The sequence below is a fragment of the Glycine soja genome, chromosome 2 (genome assembly GCF_004193775.1).
Source record: "Glycine soja cultivar W05 chromosome 2, ASM419377v2, whole genome shotgun sequence".
In the NCBI taxonomy this organism is placed as follows: domain Eukaryota; kingdom Viridiplantae; phylum Streptophyta; class Magnoliopsida; order Fabales; family Fabaceae; genus Glycine; species Glycine soja.
In genome coordinates, this window is record NC_041003.1 from 31,502,130 (window position 1) to 31,529,744 (window position 27,615).

The window sequence follows — 27,615 nt, forward strand, 5'->3', positions numbered from 1 at the left end:
TTAGAAAATCTGGTGTAGTTGCCAACTAGTGGTGTAGCTGTCTAGGAACATGTCTTTGTTGGAAGAATTGGACATCAAGTTGGTGTCATTTTTGGTGTTGTTAATCTTGGAGCTGCAAGAGACTTCCATCTCATAGGCTTTTGGGGCAAATGATGATGGTCTCTGCTCATAGGACCCTTTATCAGTAGCACTGTCCCTGGGGCTGCAATCTCCCTACCACCCAAATCACTCAATTAATGCCCCCAGCAATGAAACAACAGCACTGCCCCTTGGGCTACAACTTAAGAGGTTGTTTGATAGGTCTGTTAGTTAGTTAGTCAGTTAGGGGACAATGAATCAAATAGTGGGTTACTTACTGAGCCAATTGGCCGATGAACAAAAAGTAGATTAAGAAGGAATAAACTAACAAATATTAAGTTTAGCAAATAGTAGGAAAATTGGCAAGGAGAGTAAATTACCAAAGAATAGAAATAGAAGCTGCTAGATGTAGTGTACTTGGTAAATAACTAACTACTTGGCAATTTGTGAGATAAATCATTAAATTTTGTTGACTTCACATTTTGCTAGGTTATCATTTGCTGCTGGTAATTCGCGTTGCTTTGGAAGGTCTTTGATTATAGCAATTCCAGACACGTACGTACAGGCTTGTATGTATATATATATATATATTATCAATTGTTGGTTTTGATTAGTTAGCTAGTTTCTCTATTGAGATATAAGACAACACAGTAGATCAGTAAGAACCCTAACCAAACAAGAAAACAATGGCTATCGAGTTAGGGCAACAGACGGTGGAGCTATCCACCCTTGTCACACACTGCTAACGATAAGTCCGCTGATATGTTAGCGGTGCTAACAAATCAGAGGACTTATCGTTAGCGGCACGTGTGACGAGGGTGGATAGCTCCACCGTTTGTTGCCCTAACTCCGCAACCATTGCTTTCTTGTTTAGTTAGGGTTCATCCCGATCTGTTGTGTTGTGTTATATTTGACTATATTTAATTTGTATGTCATTAATGTGCTTTGCATTAGATTCAACTTTTGTTCATAATGAATGAACCTTAGATTCCCGTTTGAGATTAAATACAATGATTCTTGCGGAAAGTTTGCATTAATCATTGTATTGAATCTTGAATTGTCCGTTTGGACAGTTTGTGGAGACTCACATTTTTATGGTACATTTATGTGTTAAGGTTAACATTATTTTTTTTAATTTGATGAAATTATGGTACAATGCATTTCTAGTTGTTCTCTGAGTGCATACTTGATTATCGGCGAATTAATGTCATCGATTTCATGTCGAGTACTTGGAGACCAATGCGAAATGCTGCCAAAATTTCATCAAATTTAACAAAATAAGATTAACCTTGACGCATGAATGTACCATAAAAATGTGTCTTCCTAAATGGGATAGGGCCACACCTTAAATGAAAAGTGAGATATCATGCATTGAATGAGTTTCAGAGTATGAAGGAGTTATTTTTTAAATGGATCGAAGTTGGATGAATGAAAGCCGCTTGAGCCCTGCGTATGAGGAAGGCGTGGAACTGTTCCTACAATTTGCTACAGAAAGAAGTCGACCGGATGAAAACGAGAATTTTTTTCTCCGTGCATAAATTGTTTGAATGGGAGATGGCAAAAAGTCGACGACATACGAAACCATCTATTGTGTGATGGAATTAAGAGGAATTATACGACGTGGATATGGCATGGTGAAATGACAGACATGCAGAGTGGGCCCCAATCTGAACCGTTTGATTTAGAAATGGGAGATCAATTGGAAGATATGATTCGTGACCTTGGGCAAGAGTCTTTTCAGCAAGCACATGCCCCTATGTATGATACATTATAGAGTGATTCAAAGAAGCCTTTGTATTCGGGGTGCAACAATTTGTTGACATTGTTGTGAAGGCCAGATATGGGTGGAGTGACAAAAGCTTTAGTTCACTGCTTCAAGTTGTAGAAGCAAAGACTTTGACTTTGATGTTTTGATGATGCCATGTGATCACGCCCTTCTCAAGTTTAATTCAAGACAAAAATCCAAGAAATTCAAGATACATCATCAAGAAGATCTCTAGTGATTTAGGAAGGGAATTCCAAGTTGAAATAACAAGAGGTTTGGCCAATGAATTTAAGAAAAAATGTTTTTACAAGAGATTTACTCTCAAGTAATCGATTACCAGTGGCCAAAACACTTCCTGAAACGTTTAAAAATAATTTTGAATATTTTTGAAGGCATGTAATCGATTACATGAGGATTGTAATTGATTACCAGCAGTTGAAAATATTTACAACAGTCATTAGAAATTTGAATTCAAAATTTATAATGTGTAATCGATTACACATGGATGGTGACATGCGACCTTTGCTTGATGACATGCGACCTTTCTTTGGTCCTTGTGAGGTACTTGGCACCCATCATTAGGCAATTTGTGAAATTCCAGGACATGCCAGAAAACCAAAAAAATATTGATGCACAATCCGTAAGTTTCCGTGACACACCGGAAATCAAATGGAAGCATCGTTGCATAATTAAGTGAGATTCCGTAACATTCCGTAAGTCAAAAAGGGGATGATTATGTAATCTGCAAGGTTCCGTAACATTACGGAAAGAAAACAAGTATCGTTACGAAATTCGTAAGTTTCCGTAACTTTACGAAAAAAGAATCACCAAAAAAAAGCAGAGGGAGGTGTGCTTAGTAAAAATGGGGGTGCAAATAGCACCCAGGCCCACTTGGGCCCTCCAGAATATTCCTCCAGAAGGCTGTTGCTTCTGGAGGAAGCAACCTGGCTCGCCTGGGCGAGCTGGGCGGCAACCACCTCCCCTATTTTGCTATAAATAGGGGAGGAAGTGAGGAAGAAAAGGGTTCAGCCCCTTAGGCACTTCTCTCTCTTTCGAATTTGCTTGGAAAAATTGTTTCCGTGAAGAAAATCTAAGTCGTTCCGTAACGTTTTCGTAACGTTTTCCGTGAAGAATTTCGCAAAGGTTTCAACCGTTCTTCGACGTTCTTCATTCGTTCTTCATCGTTCTTCGATCTTCAACGGGTAAGTACCTCGAACCAAGCTTTTCGATTCATTCTTTGTACCCGTGGTGGTCCACATTGTGTTTTGTGTATTTCTATTCTCGTTTCATTTACTTTTTATACCCCCTCTTGACGTGCTTAAGCCATTTTATTTAAGTCATTTCTCGCTTAACCTAAAAATAAAATAAATTTCCACCGAACGTTTGAATTGTATTATCCGTTAACTTTGTTTAAAATGAATTCCGACCGTTCGGTCGTGCCGTAACCACGTTGGAAATCAAAAAAGAGGTAAAAAATAATATAATAATAAAAAAAAATATCTTTTAGCAAAATAAAGCGGAAAATCAATCGGACGTTTTCTCTTTGGGATTTCTCATTCTTAATCGAATTGATTAATAACTAAAGTGAAACTAAGGCTAAAATCAACTCGCCTAGTCAAGCTCGTCCACAAAAATAGGTTTTTGAAGTTCGTCATTTCAATTTCTCACTAAGTAAAATGGATCATTTTCAAGGTCCAACGCCTTAAAATGATCACCTCTTAAGTAAAAAAGAATCACTTGATAAGAAAGAACTACGTAGATCTGATTTCCTCATCGCAATTGAGGAATACGTAGGAGCAAAGGGAAACACCCTTGTCGACCACAAAAAAGGAAAAAATATAAAAAGGGTATAAAAGATATAAGGACATAAAAGGGAACATAAAAATCAAAGTCATGTTTGCACATTCGATTAAAGGCTGCCGTCCCTTGGGACGAACGTGTGGGGTGCTAATACCTTCCCCGTGCGTACATACAACTCCCGAACCTTTTACTTAAAAGTTCGTAGATCGCGTCTTTTCCGGTTTTTCCGACGTTTTCCTCAAATAAACGTTGGTGGCGACTCCGCGCGTATTCCTTTCGTGGAACACGCTTCCCGCGAGTCTCGCGTCGCCCTCCCGCCGAAGGGTAGGTTGCGACAGTTGGCGACTCCACTGGGGACTGTTTTTAGAGAGTTAGGCCATTTAATCTTGTGCAATGTTTTACCGTGACTTACTCCTTTGTTGGGTTTCCCTTCATTATGTTCTTGTATATATAACTCATTGATGTTTTTTTTGTGCATTTTTAAGTGTACGCTTGAGGTAAATATTTATTCATTTGATACACACAAACACTAACACTATTTGCACACACGGTGAGTTGAAAAAGGGGCCCTATACCCGGGTTCGTGGGAACATAAGGAGTGGAGGTGAATTTGTGATCATGCTAGGTCTCCGACTTGCTTGATTACAGTGAACCCTCATCTAGAGTTTTTCTCTTTGAAAACATATGGTTGCTAGTAGTCCCTACTGCTGCAGTATGTTCTTCGAAGGGGATGATACCTCTAGAAACCATCAAGAGAGATATGACTACCTTGGGGGTTATCACTAAAAGCCTAGTTAGCTCTTTCCCTTATAGGTCCCTTAAATAGGGGCACGGAGCAAACACGCTGCATGCCATTTTTCACACTGCCATGCATAAGTATCATATACCCTTTTGCTTATATTTGTTTGTGAATATTGTCGTACTATGTACATCCCCGTGTTGTGCCTTTCGCATATGCATCATGCGTGGGTTTCGTCTTTGATCCCCTCACTTTAGCAAACCGACGGAGGGTTTGTGCCGCCTTCTTAAAAACATACGTTGGGTGCCATGCTGCCCAAACGTTGTATCCAAGAAGGAAACAATTTCTCGGGCTCCCGTATTCGTAAATTGCATCTGTGTCATATGCATTTCTTCATGCATTCATCCATTCCACCCATGATAGATGTCGGAGTTTTGATTCGCACTAGATTTTATTTCACTTTAGTAAAACATGGGATCAAGTCAAAAGCCTTCGCTTAAAAAGAGGTTCTATCAAGTCAAAATCAAGAGCTTAGAGGTCACTAGTTTACGAGAGTTGGGGCAATTAATGGGTCAACTTCAACGGCAAGCCTTCCGCAAAGCCTATGGTAAGATTTGGGACCTAGCTAGGGTAGAAGTCTCCATGGAACCGATTGCATCCCTTTCCCAGTATTATGACCAGCCCCTAAGGTGCTTCATATTTGAGGACTTCCAGCTAGTGCCGACTGTGAAAGAGTTTGAAGAAATCCTGGGATGCCCACTGGGAGGAAGGAAGCCATATCTTTTCTCTGGGTTCTATCCCTCCACGACAAGAGTTGCCAAGGTAGTGAAAATCTCAGCACAAGAGTTGGAATGTGTAAAGCAAAACAGAAATGGAGTAGTTGGAGTACCAAGGAAGTGTTTGGAGGAAAGGGCAAAGGCCGTGGCAAATCAAGGCGAATGGGCTTCTTTTATTGACATCTTGGCACTTTTGATCTTTGGAGTTGTCCTCTTTCCAAATATGGAAGGGTTAGTGGACCTAGCAGCGATTGACGCTTTCCTCGCCTTTCATCATGGCAAGGAAAGCCCGGTCGTCGCCATTTTGGCCATGTATGACACGTTTGATCGGAGATGTGAAAAGAGTGGCGCAAGAATTGTTTGTTGTGCACTGGCTCTCTATGTGTGGCTGGTTTCACACCTTTTTCTCCAAGAAGGTAGGCCCGTCTATCCGCTACAAGGTCACCGCTCGTGCGCCGAAAAAGGAAAGGCGAATTGGGACCAACTCTTGGCTAGCATAGAGGGGCGTCTGTTAATTGGTTCCCTCGCTAGAAGGAAGGAAGAATCAGGATTCTATCTTCATGCGAAGGATGTCCAAATGTTCCCTTGATGGAACAAGGGGTTGTATTAATTATAATCACGTCCTCGCCATAAGACAGCTTGGCTACCACATGAGAGGAGTGCCATCAGACGAAAGCATCACGCCTTTCATCGCACGGGGTTTCGGTGACCACAACGTGAGGGTACTCCAAGGAGTTCGCAAGGCATGGGATGCGGCATGAAGAAAGGACAGAGATCTTAGGGGAAGCAGTAATGGGATCATCGGCGGCTATCATAAGTGGCTGAGAGTTCGAACACAAGGATTGGATTGGCTCCCAAATCTAAAGACTGTGAGAGACGATGAGGTTAAAGCTTCGGAAGAAAGTGATGAGGTACAAGCCCTAAAGGCAGAGCTTGAAAGAGCCCGGGTAGTCGAAGAGAAGTTCAAGTCCATAGCCATCAAAGTCTGAAAAGAGTATGATGAACTAAGGAACGTCAATATGGCCACCGATGAAGCCTTGGAATGAGAAACCAAGAAGGCCCGAAAGGAAGAACACGACCAAAACAAGTTTTGAGGGGCTTTTATAGGGTAGTAATAGTGAGCTCAAGCTCCGAAGAGGTGAAAGGAATCATCACGGGTCAAAGGCATGATCTTGAAAGACGAGCTAAAGGCTTGCCTTAGGTCGAAAACAAATTTGTCCCAACAGTTAAGCGAGACTGAAGGGAATATGTGGGCCATCATCAATGAGTGCAAAAAGAAGCTAAATCTAGCAGCGACTCACGAGCAAAGGCTAGAGGATGAGTACGCCAAGATATCAGCAGAAAGGGAAGCAAGGGAAAGGGTAATCGATCCATTGCACCAAGAGGCAACAATGTGGATGGACCAATTTGCTCTTACTTTGAACAGGAGTCAAGAACTTCCCCGATTGCTAGCCAAGGCCAAAGCAATGGCGGACACCTACTCCGCCCCAAGGAGATCCACGGACTTCTCAGCTATTGTCAGCATATGATAGACTTAATGGACCATATGATTAGAAACCGCTAGGAAGTTTGTATTGTCGCTCAGATCTTGACTAGTTATAACCTTTTGAATAAAACGAGTTTATCCCACGTTTTTACTCCAAAAATCAGTGTGAATCAAGTCACTCCCGCATTTTATCTCTAGCAGGCATTGTATGTTGGTCTCGTCCTTTGTCACGGGAAGCCGGAAGGTCCATATCACCTTCTTAATTGTACACATGGGGCACTGCGCCCCCAAATGCACAAGTAAGAAGAGATAATTTTTCGGGCTCTCGTGTCCGTAAAATGCATTCATATCATGCATCGCATAAGCATCTCTTCATGGCATCATAATGAACATATCGTTCATGCATTTGTCCGTTATCATATTCCAGCATCACATTTTGCATGAGTCATTGCATCATCATGCATATGCGTTCAACAAACTTTTTGATCTGCAAAATTGCATACCATTTGTTTTCATGTTTGCTCATCCTTGCGTTTTCCTCTACAAAACAAAAACAAAAAGGGGAAGCGTGAAACTTCACACTACATTCTTAGTTGCATGTGTTAGGCACCATGAGCCAACCATGTTGGGATCATAAACCCATTTCTAAAAAAAAAAAAAAAAAACACACACAACAACAAAACAAAATAATTGAACATGGTACCTAATGCATGGTTAACTAGGAAATGGTGTTTCTTCGGGCATCTCAATTTCATAATTACATTTTCCGTGCATAAGCTTAAAGTACGCCCGAGTCATTCATCCCTATGAGATGTTGTTGAAGTATTGGCGATCAGAATTGCCATTCCTTGGATTATAGGGTTGAACCAAGCTCATGCTTTTACAAAAAGGTTCATCAAGTCAGGTTGAAGTATGGAAGTAACCATCTTGCAAAAATTGGGGCAAAAAATGAATCGAGTTACATCACTGCTTCATTTACTGCCAAACACATTTAGGACTGTTGATGTCCTTGTTACTTCCAGTTTCACCTTGACCAAGATGTCATGAACCATGTTGAAAAATCTAAATTGATTCAACCCCATGTCCTGCGTAGAAATTCGCAATACTTCACCTGTATCATTCACATACATCCATGCTTTTCATTGGTTGCATTGCGCATTGCATTCTTTCCTTGAAAAAGAAAATAAAAATAAATAAATAAATAAAATAAAATGAACTTAATCATTGTTATCAAAAAGAAACGGGACACGCTTTACAGCGCCCTTACCGAACTCGTGCCAGAGCTAGAGTAATGGGTGAAGCAGAGGAGGTGCAAGAGAAGATGAAGGCCGAAGTGGAGGCCATGAAAGAGCGAATGGCCACAATGGTAGAGGCCATGATGAACATAAAGGAGATGGTGGAGGTCAGTGCGGCTCACCAAACCCGTGCTAGAGCTAAAATAATGGGTGAAGTAGAGAAGGTGCAAGAGCAGATAAAGGCCGACATGGAGGCCACGAAAGAGCAAATGGCCACAATGATGGAGGCCATAATAAGCATGGAAAAGATAAGGGAAGTCGATATGGTTATAGTTGCCGCTACTAGCGCTGTCGCTAAGGTGAACCCGATGCTCCCATCTGGCCTCAAGCAAATGAATCATCCAACCTCAAATATGGTAGGCAAAGATTTAGGAAGTACGGATGACCCCATGATGTGCAAATTCAAAACAAGCACGCCTTCCCGCCATATGGCTTGCCTCCCAAACTATACACCACCCAATGTGGCGTACATTCTCAATGAAAATCTCAATAACTCCACTCTCATACTCATTAAGAGCCAACAACCTCAATCTGATCATGCACATGTCTCTCGACCCATGGAGGAGACACATGGAATGCCCCACCACAATCTAGCCGACTTCGAGCCTTGCCTCGGATATGCCACTGAAGGGCAAGCAGTTGGTGGTATACCCCTGCAAAACACTTTGGAGGGCCCTCAGTGTCACCCACAACCACAACCCTCACATTCCACAGCGGTTAAAAACCCTCATGCTATGGCAGAAATGGGAAAGAGGAAAGGCTCAGGGCCATTGAAGGAGGTAAAGATTATGCCTTTGCTAACCTAGAAGAGTTGTTCCTAGTACCCAATATCATCACCCCTCCCAAGTTCAAGGTGCTGGACTTTGACAAGTACAAGGGGACTACTTGCCCCAAGAACCATCCAAAGATGTATTGTCGGAAGATAAGGGCATACGCAAAGATGAGGAACTGCTAATACATTTCTTCCAAGAAAGTCTTACTGGGGTAGTTGTTACCTGGTACACTAACTTGGAACCTTCCCGAGTCCATACTTGGAAGGACCTAATGGTTGCCTTCGTTAGGCAGTATCAGTACTATTCTGATATGGTTCCGGATAGGATGCAACTACAGAACATGTGCAAAAAGGGAGACGATAATCGTGATGGTAGACACATTATCGGTACTCTACTATGAAAAGATGGTGGGCTGCGCACCCTCAAAGCTTTGCAGATTTGGTCTTCGCCAGTGAAAGGATTAATGTGGGTCCGAAAAGAGGCAAATTTGATCATCCTACTAGGACGATTGAGAAAACTGGGGCAAATGAAGAGGGTGAGAAAGAGGGAGAAACCCATGCTGTGACTGCCATTCCTGTACGGCCAAGTTTCCCACCAACCCAATAATGTCATTACTCAGCCAATAACAAACCTCCTCCTTACCCACTGCCCAGTTATCCACAAAGGCCATCCCTAAATCAACCACAAAGCCTGTCTACTGCACTTCCAATGACGAAGACCACCTTTAGCACAAACCAGAAACACCAACAAAAAGGAATTTTGTAGCAAAAAGCCTGTAGAATTCACCCCAATTCCAGTGTCCTATGCTGACTTGCTCCCATGTCTACTTGATAATTCAATGGTATCCATAACCCTAGCCAAGGTTCATCAACCTCCATTTCTCCGAGAATACGACTCGAACGCAACGTGTGTTTGTCACGGAGAAGCCCCGGGGCATTCCATTGAGCATTGTAGGGCTCTGAAGCGTAAGGTGCAAGGTCTAATTGATGCGGGCTGGCTGAAATTTGAGGAGAATTGCGTGTAAATCCTGACATTGACAAGAGATGCCACACATGGGGCAATTTTGAAAGCTGTTGTTAGATGTCTCTAATGACTCACCAGGATTTTCGACTTTCACCGGAATTGGGTGCAAGCCATTGGTCTATTTGCTCAAGCGACCTGTGACCATTCAATCAGAGGTTACTCGTTTTGCACGTTGGCGGGGCTATCGTAAAACAACAAATAAAGCTCAAAACAAATAAGTTTCTAAATAAAAATAAAAAAGGAGTTCAAAAAGAAAAAAAAAATCATTTGATTGACTGTGTTTTCAAGACATTCATGTGACCTCATTATATCATTCCGGAAAGTTTGTCTTTTTAGAGAGAAGTGAGTTATCAAGAATAGGATGTTGGATAAATGGCCTTAGTTACCTTAAGAAAAGGGGGGGGGGGGGGTTGAATTAAGATACGAAGATTATTCCCCAATTAAACTTTCACTCTCTCTTTTCGGATTAACAATGCACACAGGGATAACCCTTCCCTTGTGTTCAGGAATCCTCTACAACAAGAGACCCACGGTCTCTTAATCCCTTTTCAGAAATAAGAAGAAGGGAAGAAGAGGTCTCTCGTAAAAGAGGTAGATTGTAAAATGAAGATCAATCAAAAATTCCTTATCGAATATGCAAGTGGTTGACCAAGGAATCTTTTTGAGAGGATAAGACATTTCAGTTCAGAAAAACTCTTGATCTTTCGAGAGGATAAAACTGTTTGGGCAATGAAAACTCTCTTTAAAACATTTGAATGGCCATTCATAAAACATTTGAATAGATATGTCTCTTGGAAATTATTTTCTGAAAATCCCCTATGGTAATCAATTACAAGACTTATGTAATCGATTACAGGTTTTAAAAATTTGAATTAAAACATTTTTAACTGCTGGTAATCGATTACCAGAGAGCAAATCTCAATTTGAAATGATAGAATTCTTTGGTCAAACCTTTTGTTTGTTTCAATTTGGAAACTTCTTCCTAAAGATTCTAAGAGATCAAAACTTGATCATATATCTTGACTTTCTTGGATTCTTGTCTTGAATAAAACTTAGAAGCATTTGATCCTTTAGCATCATCAAGACATCAAAACATCTTGCTTCTACATAGGAGTCATTTGACTTAATCCATCAACTGAAAAATCCTTCAACTATTTCTTGTCCTTGGAAAATTCTTTTTGCAAGAATCAACTGCTTCTTTCATTCTTCCTCACTACGAGGTCGTGAAAACAAGACAACAATTGGTACCTCTAAGCCCTACACTGGGGCAACGAAAGGCACCAGGCAAAAACCTTAAGCGAACCTAGGGGCAGATTAGAAGTTCTCACCCAATAGGTTCCCTCCTACAAGGTCATGACGAAAGACAACGATTGGTACCTCAAAGCCTTACACTGGGGCAATGAGGGGCACCGTGCATGAGCCTCAAGTGAACATAGGGGCCGATCAAAAGTTCTCACCCATCGATGTTTTTAACAAAAAAGGGGGACAAACCCTAGGATTTCAATGGATTGATCAAACATCAAACGACTCCATTGTCGTCGCTCCAAAATGGTCAAGTGACTAAATCAAACAGAACACATACTCTGAGGGAGTTCCCGGAGAGATTTGCAAAAAGATAGGATGAAGTTGCATGAATTATCACCTCTTTCAAAAGGACAGTCAATCTGTGTTTTCCAAAAAAATTAAATCAAAATCAAAATCACAAAATAGGGAAAGAATGTCATGAATGTTGTACAACTTTCCATTACATTGCATTGTTTCATATGAAGTCTGCATTTACCGCATTTCAAGACAAAGGTTGCATGCATCTGCATCCCTAAAAATCATGTTAACTGCATAGATTTCCTACATCTAATATCCAGTCATGTGGATTTGGGATGACCGACCCTCTCGATGAGTTGATCTCTTGCTTTCTCATAAGGGTGAACCCTTGGGTACTAGTACCCTTGTCTCCAGAGGACTATACGTCCTCACCTTCAAAGGGCTACATGTCCTCGCCATCAGAGGGCTGCACGCCCTCACCTTGAGAGGACTACACGTCCTCGCCTTGAGAGGACTACACGCCCTCACCATCAGAGGGCTGCACGCCCTCACCTCCAGAGGACTACACGTCCTAGCCTTGAGAGGGCTACCCGCCCTCGCCTTGGGTACTAGTTACCCTCACCTTCAGAGGACTACACGTCCTCACCTTCAGAGGGCTACACGCCCTCGCCATCAGAGGACTGCATGTCCTCACCTTCGTAGGGCTACACGCCCTCACCTTTAGAGGACTACACATCCTCGCCAACAGAGGGCTGCACGCCCTCACCTTGAGAGGACTACACGTCCTCGCCATCAGAGGGCTGCACGCCCTCACCTTGAAAGGACTACACGTCCTCGCCAACAGAGGGCTGCACGCCCTCACCTTGAGAGGACTACACGTCCTCTCCATCAGAGGGCTGCACGCCCTCACCTTGAGAGGACTACACGTCCTCTCCTTGAGAGGGCTGCACGCCCTCACCTTTAGAGGGCTACGTGTCCTCATTTTCAGTGTGCTCCACATCCACACCTTAAGAGAATTTAAGGTCCTCTGCCCTTAAATGCTTAACCGAGACTTGCACTCCCGGTTAAGGGACCAGTAGTTTCCTTTTAACGGTTCCTGGGCCACCCCCTGATATTGGAGGAGGGCCAACTGTGCGAGCACAACCAGAGAGGGAGGCTATCACACAACTACTATGCATACCGGGGCAAGATTTCACCCGTGCCGCTGCAAAGAGACGAGTGCGGATCATGCGCACCAACATGACCACTCTTACACAGATATAAATGACATTGCTACTTAGCAACATTCTGCCCAGCGACCGCAATGCCAATCTCCCCCTGCAAAAGTATCAGTTGGTCTGTGTCGTCCCGACATGGGTAAGTATGCATATGGTTCAACTGATTTCTGATACCATCTATTGTTTTCAGGGATCGCACCCACAAAGACACCCAGTGGACCTGAAGAAGTCCAACAGGGCCCTGGGGTTTCCAGCTCTGGTTACGGGCCTCTATCAATCCTACAGGGTGCCCGTACCCCCCCGGCAAGGTCACGTCATCATAGGTAAGTATGCACCTCCCCCAACTGATTTCTGATTTCATCTATTGTTTGCAGGGATCGTGCCTGCAAGACACCCAGTGGACCCGAAGAAGTCCAACAGGGTCTTGGAGTTGTCAAGCTCTAATTACAGGTCTCTGTCAGTTCTACAGAGTACCTGTCACCTCCAACAAGGGCATCAGGACCCCTACTAATCGAGCTTTCATCAAGAAGTACTGCGTCTCCAGGCAGGCGCAGGGCGAAACACCACAGCAGCCTGGGGATGGCCGGCAGCGGGCAACAGACGCACCGCCATCACCTCTAGAGTTCACCTCAGCTCATCCACAAAAAGGTTAGAGCGTTGCTTACGACCCATGGCCGACCAATAAGCGACCAAGTCCAAAGCCAAAGGTAAGCAAAGTACTACATCAGTGACCGACAAGTCATAAGGCGTCCAGCTCAAGACGTTAAAGAAGCGCTACTAGGAGGCAACCTAGTAACTTTTAAATTTCTGCTTGCTATTTGATCACCTTTTGTTTCTCAAGTCATATTGGGACACACCTAGTTGCTCATGATCCTAAGAATTTAAATAAAACGAGCACAAGCTCGAAAGGTAGTCATACCTTACAAAATATATATATGTATGTTTAGGTAGAAAGATACCTTAGATATGCATGTATGTAAACAAAAACACACTTCACAAAATATATATATATATGTATGTTTAGGTAGAAAGATACCTTGGATATGCATGTATACAGCAAAAATACCTTACAAAACAGATATATGTATGTTTAAGTAGCATGATACCTTAGATATGCATGTATATAGCAAAAATACCTCAAAAAAATATACACATGTTTAGATAGCAAAATACCTCATGAAAAAAGAAGGAAAAAAAAAACAAACAAGAAAAAGAAATAAACAAATCAAAAAAGAAAAAAAGAGAGAAAAAAGAAAAATAAGTTGTCTAGCTGAAAAGCCAACATGCCTTTGAAAAGAGATGACTTCCAACTTTTCTTTGAAAAAATTCACTGATCATAACTAGTTTTTGAAAAAATGTGTATACACCTGAAGGGTGAATGCTGTGAAGTTTTCCCGGACGCTCGAAATGGGCTCGGATGAATGCACAAATTGATAAAAGAACATATTTTGGAAACATTGGGTTGATTTAAAATAGAGGAAAATAAATCCTGAGCCCTAGCATCACATGACCATAAAAATTTGACACTTGAGTGTCCGCATAGGTGCATGCATGACCAGTTTTGCATAAAATTTCCAAATCATCATTTTTGCATTTGTGTCATGGAAATAATGTGGGGCATCCCTTTTATCCTTGAACCAAACCAAACCCTGACATGTACCATGCCTAGCCATTCTACAAGTCTTGAGCCAAAATCCTGACTCACCATAATCCTTACCCTCGGAAGCAAAAAAGAAGAGAAGGGAAATTTCCAATCAAAGAAAAAGAGAAGGAAAGTTTCCAATCAAAGGAAAAAAGGAAGCAAGGAAATACCCAATCAAAGAGAGGGAGAAAGAAAAAAAGAAAAGAAAGAAAATTCCCAACCAAAGAATGGGAGAAAGTAAAGAAAGAAAAGAAGAAAGCTCCTGGTCAAAGAAACCAGAAGAAATGTGCAGAGAGGTCTTTAGACCGGACAATATCTGAACAATACAGAATTGTCACCAAATGAACAAAAAGAAGGAAAGGAAACCATGACCTAAAATGGTCTTCTCCCTTTAATTGCCAACCAGAATCAGTGCGCTAACGACTTTTTCGCCCCGCACTAAGCAAAAACAGAAAAGGAAAAAGCCAACAAAAAATCAAAAGCCAAAAAACACACAAAAGCCGAAAAACCCGCTAAAAGAACCCATTCCCAAGGGAAGTCCTATTGATCCATGACCACGCATGTAATTTTTTATTTGATAGGAAATAATTTGCAAAGTCAAGTCATGACATATCTATGGTTCGGAATTAGGATAAAACACTTACCTGTGCGAGATTGATACACTTTGAGTGGATTTCTTCTATTTTTGTCGAACCCAGTGTTTCCTCTAAATGGTCATTTAGAAACGAAATGCTAACATCCAAAATCTCATTTATGGTTATGGGGGATTTCATCAGCAGACTCTCCTTCTCTGGTAGACGCTTTGATTTTCTCTCAAAAAAGCACATGCTGCTCTAATCGGTTGGAATATTTGTCTCTTTACTAAAGCATGTTTGCATTTTGGTGGAGAAAACACCGAGACTTTTTCAAGTCTCACAAGTTATCCTGAACTACGTAGGTCTGAGTTCCTCATTGGAGGATACGTAGGAGCAAGAGCCTCGCTTTTGTCGACCACACCACCTTTTGTTACCATGACCCAAGAGCTGGTAGCCCGCGGAGACGCCTTACGGTTATCCGCACCTCGTCATTCAGTGACCCCAAGTGTGATTGATAAGCAGAGGCCAATGTGGTCATCTGCGCCCTTTCCGAAGATGTCAGCATCTTCCGGTGGAGACTTTTTCAAGTCTCACAAGTTATCAAGAACTACGTAGGTCTGAGTTCCTCATTGGAGGATACGTAGGAGCAAAAGCCTCGCTTTTGTCGACCGCACCGCTTTCTGTTACCATGACCCAAGAGCTGGTAGCCCACGGAGACACCTTACGGTTATCCGCACCTCGAGTGTGATTGATAAGCAGAGGCCAATATGGTCATCTGCGCCCTTTCCGGAGATGTAGGCATCTTCTGGTGGAAACTTTTTCAAGTCTCACAAGTTATCTAGAACTACATAGGTCTGAGTTCCTCATTGGAGGATACGTAGGAGCAAGAGCCTTGCTTTTGTCGGCCGCCCCATAATCTTTGTCATACTGACCCTGAGGTCATGTGACATGCACCCTTGTGTCATCCAGAGGCGGCAAGCCCGATGACACGCAGAGACAAAATGGTCATTCTGCACCCTTGTGTCATCCAGAGGCGGCGGGCCCGATGACACGAGGAGATACCTTACGGTTATCCGCACCCTTTTTGTCATCCAGAGGCGGCGAGCCCGATGACACGCAGAGACAAAATTTGGTCATTCTGCACCCTTGTGTCATCCAGAGGTGGCGGGCCCGATGACACGCGGAGATACCTTACGGTTATCCGCACCATTTTTGTCATCCAGAGGCGGCGGGCCCGATGACACGCAGAGACAAAATTTGGTCATTCTGCACCCTTGTGTCATCCAGAGGCGGCGGGCCCGATGACACGCGGAGATACCTTACGGTTATCCGCACCCTTTTTGTCTTCCAGAGGCGGCGGGCCCGATGACACGCAGAGACAAAATTTGGTCATTCTGAACCCTTGTGTCATCCAGAGGCGGCGGGCTCGATGACACGCAGAGACAAAATTTGGTCATTCTGCATCCTTGTGTCATCCAGAGGCGGCGTGCCCGATGACACGCGGAGATACCTTACGGTTATCCGCACCCTTTTGTCATCCAGAGGCGGCGGGCCCGATGACACGCAGAGACAAAATTTGGTCATTCTGCACCCTTGTGTCATCCAGAGGCGGCGGGCCTGATGACACGCAGAGATACCTTACGGTTATCCGCACCCTTTTGTCATCCAGAGGCGGCGGGCCCGATGACACGCGGAGATACCTTACGGTTATCCGCACCCTTGTGTCATCCAGAGGCGGCGGGCCCGATGACACGCAGAGACAAAATTTGGTCATTCTGCACCTTTTGTTCCTCCGGGAACTACAAGTCATTTACATGCGGAAATTTTATGGTCACCCGCGACTCTCGTCAACCGAGAGGAACGAAATTAGTGTCATACCCTAATTTCGTCCGGGGATCTTTGCTTGATGACATGCGACCTTTCTTTGGTCCTTGTGAGGTGCTTAGCACCCATCATTAGGCAATTTGTGAAATTCCGGGAACAACAAGTCATTTACATGCGGAAATTTTATGGTCACCCGCGACTCTCGACAACCGAGAGGAACGAAATTAGTGTCATACCCTAATTTCGTCCGGGGATCTTTGCTTGATGACATGCGACCTTTCTTTGGTCCTTCTGAGGTGCTTGGCACCCATCATTAGGCAATTTGTGAAATTCCGGGAACAACAAGTCATTTACATGCGGAAATTTTATGGTCACCCGCGACTCTCGACAACTGAGAGGAACGAAATTAGTGTCATACCCTAATTTCGTCCGGGGATCTTTGCTTGATGACATTCGACCTTTCTTTGGTCCTTGTGAGGTGCTTGGCACCCATCATTAGGCAATTTGTGAAATTCCGGGAACAACAAGTCATTTGCATGTGGAGATTTTATGGTCACCCGCGACTCTCGTCAAATCGAGAGGAACGAAATTAGTGTCTTATCTTTACTTTCCTTTTATCTCCAATAAAAGACAAGTAAAGAGGGGCAACTGTCATACCCTAATTTCGTCCAGAAACCTTTGCTTGATGACATGCGACCTTTCTTTGGTCCTTGTGAGGTGCTTGGCACCCATCATTAGGCAATTTGTGAAATTCCAGGACATGCCAGAAAACCAAAAAAATATTGATGCACAATCCGTAAGTTTCCGTGACACACCAGAAATCAAATGGAAGCATCGTTGCATAATTAAGTGAGATTCCGTAACATTCCGTAAGTCAAAAAGGGGATGATTATGTAATCCGCAAGGTTCCGTAACATTACGGAAAGAAAACAAGTATCGTTACGAAATTCGTAAGTTTCCGTAACTTTACGAAAAAAGAATCACCAAAACAAAGCAGAGGGAGGTGTGCTTAGTAAAAATGGGGGTGCAAATAGCACCCAGGCCCACTTGGGCCCTCCAGAATATTCCTCCAGAAGGCTGTTGCTTCTGGAGGAAGCAACCTGGCTCGCCTGGGCGAGCTGGGCGGCAACCACCTCCCCTATTTTGCTATAAATAGGGGAGGAAGTGAAGAAGAAAAGGGTTCAGCCCCTTAGGCACTTCTCTCTCTTTCGAATTTGCTTGGAAAAATTGTTTCCGTGAAGAAAATCTAAGTCGAGGCGCTTCCGAAACGTTTCCGTAACGTTTTCCGTGAAAAATTTCGCAAAGGTTTCAACCGTTCTTCGACGTTCTTCATTCGTTCTTCGATCTTCAACGGATAAGTACCTCGAACCAAGCTTTTCGATTCATTCTATGTACCCGTGGTGGTCCACATTGTGTTTTGTGTATTTCTATTCTCGTTTCATTTACTTTTTATACCCCCTCTTGACGTGCTTAAGCCATTTTATTTAAGTCATTTCTCGCTTAACCTAAAAATAAAATAAATTTCCACCGAACGTTTGAATTGTATTATCCGTTAACTTCGTTTAAAATGAATTCCGACCGTTCGGTCGTGCCGTAACCACGTTGGAAATCAAAAAAGAGGTAAAAAATAATATAATAATAAAAAAAAATATCTTTTAGCAAAATAAAGCGGAAAATCAATCGGACGTTTTCTCTTTGGGATTTCTCATTCTTAATCGAATTGATTAATAACTAAAGTGAAACTAAGGCTAAAATCAACTCGCCTAGTCAAGCTCGTCCACAAAAATAGGTTTTTGAAGTTCGTCATTTCAATTTCTCACTAAGTAAAATGGATCATTTTCAAGGTCCAACGCCTTAAAATGATCACCTCTTAAGTAAAAAAGAATCACTTGATAAGAAAGAACTACGTAGGTCTGATTTCCTCATCGCAATTGAGGAATACGTAGGAGCAAAGGGAAACACCCTTGTCGACCACAAAAAAGGAAAAAAATATAAAAAGGGTATAAAAGATATAAGGACATAAAAGGGAACATAAAAATCAAAGTCATGTTTGCACATTCGATTAAAGGCTGCCGTCCCTTGGGACGGACGTGTGGGGTGCTAATACCTTCCCCGTGCGTAAATACAACTCCCGAACCTTTTACTTAAAAGTTCGTAGATCGCGTCTTTTCCGGTTTTTCCGATGTTTTCCTCAAATAAACGTTGGTGGCGACTCCGCGCGTATTCCTTTCGTGGAACACGCTTCCCGCGAGTCTCGCGTCGCCCTCCCGCCGAAGGGTAGGTTGCGACAGTCCCAACTAGGAATTATTTAGATAAGCTTTGTCATTGTTCAATTTAAGTTTCTATGGTATGACATGTTCAATTATTATTTCCAAGTCATTGTTGTCTTCTTTGTTCTTTCTTGGTAAAATTGTAATGCATATGCTTTGCCTTACTCCTATTCAGGTGAAAATCATTTGCTTGTAGTAGCTGTTATCTACATTGCCAATACATGAGAGGTAACTGTTATCTACAGACTTAATTGTTTAATTGATTTGCGGTCCCAGTTTATCCTGTTTGGATTGATAACTGATTTGGTTGCAGTTTATGATGTTCGGATAACTGATTTGGTTAGCTTCTACTAAGTTATGATGTTTGGATTGATAATACTAGGCTACATTCTTTCCCTTGCTTATACAGTTTCTGTTAATAGTGATGTTCATGTGGCTGAAATAGATAAATGTTCTAATAATAATGGAGCAAGCTGTAAAGGTGCAAGAATGGTCTTTTTGTGTATCTAGTGGACTAGTGGTCAATTTATTTGAGTTTAATTTCTAATAACCCGAAACATGACAGCACCTAAGTCCATGATAGAAATCATCAGAACCATTCCCTGCAGTGGCAGCAACTTGTTGTTTTATCTTGTCCAGTCCATGATCCCAAATCAGGAACTGATTTAAATTATATTAGAGCACACTTTTTTCAAAATGTTGTGCTCAAGTGTTGACATCTTGTATATATATGTATGCTTTGGTGAAGAGGGAAACTTGCAGTTACAACAAATGAGTTCAATTGTTGGTGCCTATGTCTATAATGAGTTCAATTGTTGTCATCTACCTAAAATTCACATGGGGTCTCATAATTGTTATGTACTTGCTGTTTGTATTCATTGAATAAAATTAGAGAGAGTGGCAGGCAAGCTTCCATTCAATGCATTGTTAGAAAATCTGGTGTAGTTGCCAACTAGTGGTGTAGCTGTCTAGGAACATGTCTTTGTTGGAAGAATTGGACATCAAGTTGGTGTCATTTTTGGTGTTGTTAATCTTGGAGCTGCAAGAGACTTCCATCTCATAGGCTTTTGGGGCAAATGATGATGGTCTCTGCTCATAGGACCCTTTATCAGTAGCACTGTCCCTGGGGCTGCAATCTCCCTACCACCCAAATCACTCAATTAATGCCCCCAGCAATGAAACAACAGCACTTCCCCTTGGGCTACAACTTAAGAGGTTGTTTGATAGGTCTGTTAGTTAGTTAGTTAGTTAGGGGACAATGAATCAAATAGTGGGTTACTTACTGAGCCAATTGGCCGATGAACAAAAAGTAGATTAAGAAGGAATAAACTAACAAATATTAAGTTTAGTAAATAGTAGGAAAATTGGCAAGGAGAGTAAATTACCAAAGAATAGAAATAGAAGCTGCTAGATGTAGTGTACTTGGTAAATAACTAACTACTTGGCAATTTGTGAGATAAATCATTAAATTTTGTTGACTTCACATTTTGCTAGGTTATCATTTGCTGCTGGTAATTCGCGTTGCTTTGGAAGGTCTTTGATTATAGCAATTCCAGACACGTACGTACAGGCTTGTATGAATATATATATATATATTATCAATTGTTGGTTTTGATTAGTTAGCTAGTTTCTATATTGAGATATAAGACAACACAGTAGATCAGTAAGAACCCTAACCAAACAAGAAAACAATGGCTATCGAGTTAGGGCAACAGACGGTGGAGCTATCCACCCTTGTCACACACACTGCTAACGATAAGTCCGCTGATATGTTAGCGGTGCTAACAAATAAGAGGACTTATCGTTAGTGGCACGTGTGACGAGGGTGGATAGCTCCACCGTTTGTTGCCCTAACTCCACAACCATTGCTTTCTTGTTTAGTTAGGGTTCATCCCGATCTGTTGTGTTGTGTTATATTTGACTATATTTAATTTGTATGTCATTAATGTGCTTTGCATTAGATTCAACTTTTGTTCATAATGAATGAACCTTAGATTCCCGTTTGAGATTAAATACAATGATTCTTGCAGAAAGTTTGCATTAATCATTGTATTGAATCTTGAATTGTCCGTTTGGACAGTTTGTGGAGACTCACATTTTTATGGTACATTTATGTGTTAAGGTTAACATTATTTTTTTTAATTTGATGAAATTACGGTACAATGCATTTCTAGTTGTTCTCTAAGTGCATACTTGATTATCGGCGAATTAATGTCATCGATTTCATGTCGAGTACTTGGAAACCAATGTGAAATGCTGCCAAAATTTCATCAAATTTAACAAAATAAGATTAACCTTGATGCATGAATGTACCATAAAAATGTGTCTTCCTAAATGGGATAGGGTCACAGCTTAAATGAAAAGTGAGATATCATGCATTGAATGAGTTTCAGAGTATGAAGGAGTTATTTTTTAAATGGATCGAAGTTGGATGAATGAAAGCCGCTTGAGCCCTGCGTATGAGGAAGGCGTGGAACTGTTCCTACAATTTGCTTCAGAAAGAAGTCGACCGGATGAAAACGAGAATTTTTTTCTCCGTGCATAAATTGTTTGAATGGGAGATGGCAAAAAGTCGACGACATACGAAATCATCTATTGTGTGATGGAATTAAGAGGAATTATACGACGTGGATATGGCATGGTGAAATGACAGACATGCAGAGTGGGCCCCAATCTGAACCGTTTGATTTAGAAATGGGAGATCAATTGGAAGATATGATTCGTGACCTTGGGCAAGAGTCTTTTCAGCAAGCACATGCCCCTATGTATGATACATTATAGAGTGATTCAAAGAAGCCTTTGTATTCGGGGTGCAACAATTTGTTGACATAGTTGTGAAGGCCAGATATGGGTGGAGTGACAAAAGCTTTAGTTCACTGCTTCAAGTTGTAGAAGCAAAGACTTTGACTTTGATGTTTTGATGATGCCATGTGATCATGCGCTTCTCAAGTTTAATTCAAGACAAAAATCCAAGAAATTCAAGATACATCATCAAGAAGATCTCTAGTGATTTAGGAAGGGAATTCCAAGTTGAAACAGCAACAGGTTCGACTAATGAATTTAAGCAAAAATGTTTATACAAGAGATTTACTCTCAAGTAATCGATTACCAGTGGCCAAAACACTTCCTGAAAAAATTTTAAAATAATTTTGAATATTTTTGAAGGCATGTAATCGATTACATCAGGATTGTAATCGATTACCAGCAGCTGCAAATATTTACAACAGTCATTAGAAATTTGAATTCAAAATTTATATTGTGTAATCAATTACACATGGATGGTAATCGATTACCAGTAGTTATTGAACGTTTTGATTCAAATTTTAAAGCCTGTAATCAATTACACAAATCTTGTAATCTATTACCAAAGGATAATTTCAGAAAATAATTTCCAAGAGTCACATCTGTTCAAATGATTTTTTAATGGCCATCAAAGGTCTATTTATATGTGACTTGGAACATGAATTTGCTCAGAGTTTTTCAGAACAAAAAGGTCTTATCCTCTCAAAAGAAAAATTATCTTATCCTCTTAAAAATTCCTTGGCCAATACACTTGCAATTCAATAAGGAATTATTTTGAGTGTTCCATTGTTCAATCTATCTCTTTCAAGAGAGATTTCTTCTTCTCTTCATCTTATTTCTGAAAAGGGATTAAGAGACCGAGGGTCTCTTGTTGTAAAGTAATCTGAACACAAAGGAAGGGTTGTCCTTGTGTGGTTCAGAACTTGTAGAGGGCTTTTGCAAGATAGTGGAACTCTCAAGTGGGTTGCTTGGGGACTGGACGTAAGGACAAGGGTGTGGTCGAACTAGTATAAATCTGAGTTTGCGTTTTCTCTTTCCTTAAACTCTTTTATTTATTATTGCTTATTGCTTCTATTCAGTAAGTTTAATTTGCATAATTATTTAGGAATTCATTTTGAAAGGAATCTTGGGTTTTGGGTTAAAATCAAAATAGAATTTTTAATTAGGGAAAAGCTTGTGATATCTTAATTCAACCCCCCTTCTTAATATATCTGAGGCCACTTGTCTAACACAAGTAGTGCATGATATGCTTCCAGAGGAAAACATGTTGCCTAAAAGTTACTATCAGGCCAAGAAGATACTGTGTCCAATGGGTATGGAGTATCAGAAGATTCAGGCTTGTCCAAATGATTGCATGTTGTACAGACATGAATTTGAAGAAATGTCTAAATGCCCTAGGTGTGGGGTATCACGGTACAAAGTCAAGGATGATGAGGAGTGTAGTAGTGATGAAAACTCAAAGAAGGGCCACCCAACGAAGGTGTTGTGGTATTTGCCGATCGTTCCAGATTTAAGTGTCTTTTTGCTAATGGAGACAATGCTAAAAAACTTACATGGCACGCAAATGGCAGAAACTGTGATGGAATGGTCCGTCATCTGGCTGATTGCTCCTAGTGGAAGAAGATAGATCGTCTGTTTTTGGATTTTGAAAAAGAGCCAAGAAATCTTAAGCTTGCACTAGCCAGTGATGGAATGAATCCATATGGCAATTTAAGCACTTAACACAATTCATGGCCAATTCTACTAGTAATTTACAATTTTCCTCCTTGGTTGTGCATGCAGTGAAAATACATGATGTTGTCGATGATGATATCAGGCCCAAGACAGCCAGGAAATGACATTGATGTTTATCTAAGTCCGTTGATTGAAGGCCTGAGAAAGCTGTGGGTCGAGGGGGTTTTAGTGTTTGATGGGTTTCAGAATGAGACTTTTCCAATGCATGCAATGCTTTTTAGTACAATTAATGACTTTCCAGCATATAGGAATTTGAGCAGTTACAGTGTTAAGGGTCATCATGCATGCCCCATCTGTGAAGAAGACACAAGCTACATACAACTGAAACATGGTAGAAAAACAGTCTACACTAGGCATCGACATTTTCTAAAACCTCATCACCCTTACAGGCGATTGAAGAAAGCAGTTAATGGAAGTCAAGAGCACGAAATTGCGCCGATATCGTTGACTGGTGAGCAGGTCTTACAGCAGGTTGAACACCTGAATACTATATTTGGAAAGATCCAAAAGAAGGAAAAAAGTAAGACTTGCATATGGAAGAAGAGGTCGATTTTCTTTGATCTTTCGTACTGGTTTGACCTTGACATTAGGCATTGTATTGATGTTATGCATGTGGAGAAAAATGTATGTGACAGTGTCATTGGGACGCTCCTTAACATTCAAGGCAAGATGAAAGATGGTTTGAATACTCGTCAAGATCTAGCTGAGTTGGGCATACGATCGCAGTTGCATCCAAGGTCTACTGGGAAAAAAATATACTTGCCTCTAGCTTGTCATACTTTGTTGAAAAAGGAGAAGATTAGTTTTTGTCAGTGTCTGCGGGGGGTCAAAGTCCCACAAGGATACTCTTCAAATATTAAGAGCCATGTGCAGTTAAAGGAGCTTAAGCTGGTAGGGTTAAAGTCTCACAATTGTTAGTCGTGGCCATACGAGACATTTTGCCTAACAAAGTCAGGTTACCCATAACTCGCCTATGCTTTTTCTTCAATGCCATATGTAGCAAAGTCCTTGATCCTATCAAGTTTGATGACCTGGAAAATGAGGTTACAATTATACTGTGCCAGTTGGAGATGTATTTTCCTCCTGTTTTCTTTTACATCATGGTTCACTTAATTGTCCATCTGGTCAAAGAAATCAAATGTTGTGGTCCTGTTTATTTGCAGTGGATGTACCTTGCATTAGCATTACTCAACAACATCAATATTTTAATGTTCATTGTATTCAATAGTGCTTTGAAAGGACTTGATGATACTCCACAACCTAAATCGAAGGCTAGTGCTAGGTGGATTGTTGTTAAGGTACGTGATTTAAATAAAACTTCTACTTATATATATTTTATGTGTGTGTACACTAATTGTCGTTAACGTTTAGTATCCAAATTTCATTATGTATTTAGTGTAATAGACAAAAAGGAAGCATTAAGTGTGGCTATTACGTCATGCACTGGATGTCCACTATAATCTTAGGAAGTTTTAGGAATAATTGGGAAACGATAATTGTTTATTTCAAACAAAGTTGATTTTCTTATCATTGGTATTACATTATTAACTTATGTTTTATTTGATCATGTAGTATTTTAATGATGTTAGACCATTGGAAGCAGAGAGATTGAAGGCGTTTCGCATCTAGTGGGCACAGTATTATCTCAAAGTTAGAAATCAAACTTAGGATGTTACGGAACTTAGGATGTTAGGGAACTATGTAATTTTAGGTTACTTAATTAGTTTACTAGCTTGCTTTACATTTTTTGCAATTGTTGTTTCATTTTAACATTGAATATTCTTTATTGATAGTTAATAAATTATTTATTCAGTTATCAATTGCTTTTTTACAATTGATAGTTTACTATCTAGCTTTCTACTAAAAACTGTTTGAAAGCAAAATGTAAATGATATATGCTATGCTGTGTGGTCTGATTTAAAATTTACAGGTTAAATTTTGGGTTTTTTATAAAAACAGAAAGTGTATTTAAAAAAAAAATTCTAATAACAATATCGGTTATTTAAAAAAACCGATGTTAATATACACAAACAAAATCGGTTTTTCCAAAAAACCGTTAACATTGATTTTTCAAATAACCGATGCTGTTTGTGTATATTAACATCGATTTTTTTAATAAAAACCGATGTTAATATCCAAAACGTTAACGTCGGTTTTTTACAAAAACCGATGTTAGTTTATACGTTAACATCAGTTAACTTTTACGTTAATATCAGTTTTTGTTAAAAATAGATGTTAACATAAAAATTGTTAACATCAGTTTTCTACAAAAATCAATCTTAACGTATAAGTTAACATTGGTTTTTGACTGAAATCGATGTTAACGTTTGGAAGTTAACATCAGTTTTTATACAAAACCGATGTTAACGTATAAGTTAACATCAGTTTTCATGAAAACCGATGTTAATCTATAAGTTAACATCGGTTTTGTATAAAAACCGATATGAACTATCAACATTCATAAATTTTTTTTTGGTGTAATTCTTATTATATAACATCGGTTATTTAAATAACTGATATTGTCAATTTTACGTTAACATCATTTTAAAAAACTTATGTTAACGATAATACTTTCAATATCGGTTAAAAACCGATGTAGAAAGTCATAAATAACCGATGTAAAAAGCATACTTTCTAGCAGTAAATTTATTAAAAATGAACAAGAAATTATATGAAAAGCAATTGATAGTGTGAAAACATTAATTCCTAGTCAAAAAATAATTTCTAGCTATGAACATTTTGCCTAACTGCAATCATAACAATGCCATAAGAGTGTGGGAATAAAATAAATTTGGGAGCTCAATAAAAAATGTCAGGAAAATAATAAGATTTAATGTATTTAATTTAAACAAGGGAACTATTTCATTAGGTAAGAAAACTGCTATAGAAGGGAGTATAAATGGAAGCAAAGCCAACATAGTGGGCGCAAGCCCACAGTACATGCCACGTAACTCCTCCTTATGAAATATTTGTTCCAAACTAGCAACTATTATGTTTCCTGTTGACAAAGAAACACCCATTAGCCAAATTTTTCAATATTCAATTTCAGTAGTCCAACAAATAACAAACTTTGCCAATGTCATTATATCCTTCATACAATAAAAGTGTTGACAAGCTCAAATTTGAAAATGATGGCACCAATTCTTTTAGAATGACCAGGTTAAAATAAATCAAACAAAAGAACTTACACCTTTAACACTTCCATGCGTGAGCAGTGGGACACCGTGAACCTGAAAACTAGTTTTGATGACATCAAGAGGACACACAAATGTAACGGCAATAACCCATGCATAAAAAAAAACAATGAATCCAATTGAGCGGGATGCAAAATTGAAAAAGGAAATTCCGATTGGAAAAAAGAGAATTGAGGAATACTGGCAGAAGCACTGGCAGTAGCATTGTAAAGGAGTCCTTTTGGGATTGATATTAGGAGCGGTGAAGGTGTTAGCAGTCATGGTTGGTGGAATCGACAGAGAAAGCAATGAAAACGAAAAAAGAATCCTCTCTGGAGAGGGCGATGGCAGAGGAACAGGGGTGGTTGCATGACCTGAGAGAGAGACATAGTCTCGCTTGCTTTTATGATTGATCGAGATTAATAGGCTTGTGGGATTAGATTAGGGTTTGGATTCGATCAAATCAGAATAAGTTGTGTTTTATCCATAAAACTCCCTGTGTGCATCTAATAAATAGAATAGAAATTATGCATCTTCCTCCACCTCCTTTTCACCCCTCTCAAATTCCCTTCCAGCGATGGCTAGGAACCGGCACAATGGGCGAAAGAAGAAGCTGCAAAAACCCTAACTGATCAAGAGTTAGGGAAAATAGAAGCCTTGGCAACAACAGGGGGTAGGATGCTAGCTACGAATTCAAGCACCCCAATGACACAGGCGAAGATGGCATCTGAAATAGCGATGATGCCTACAACGGGACCATCCCTTGTTGTTTTAGTTGTTGTTCTTGCTGAGGCTGAGGTTGAGGTTGAACCAGAGGCGGTGGAGAGTGAGAGGGACAGGAAGAAATGAGAGATTTGGAGAGTAAGAAACAAGAGAGGAGAGGGAGAGGGACAGTGAGAAACGAGAAAAAAGAGATAAAAATTAAAAACATTAACTTAAGACAATTTTACGTAAAATCGTCATAGAATGGTAGTTTCCAAGACGTTTTTTGTAAAACTGTTTTTGTTTAACAAACTTGTATTTACAAAATTGCCACCATGTGACATTCTAAGATGGTTCTGCATAATTGTCTTAAAATTTGCATCATAAAACACAATTTTT

At 40.5% G+C, this 27,615-nt stretch overlaps 1 pseudogene; it reads right to left on the reverse strand.

Annotated features, from left to right (window-relative positions):
- LOC114375018 lies at positions 1-26,796 on the reverse strand (annotated as a pseudogene).
- Between the last annotated feature and the right edge of the window lie 819 nt (positions 26,797-27,615).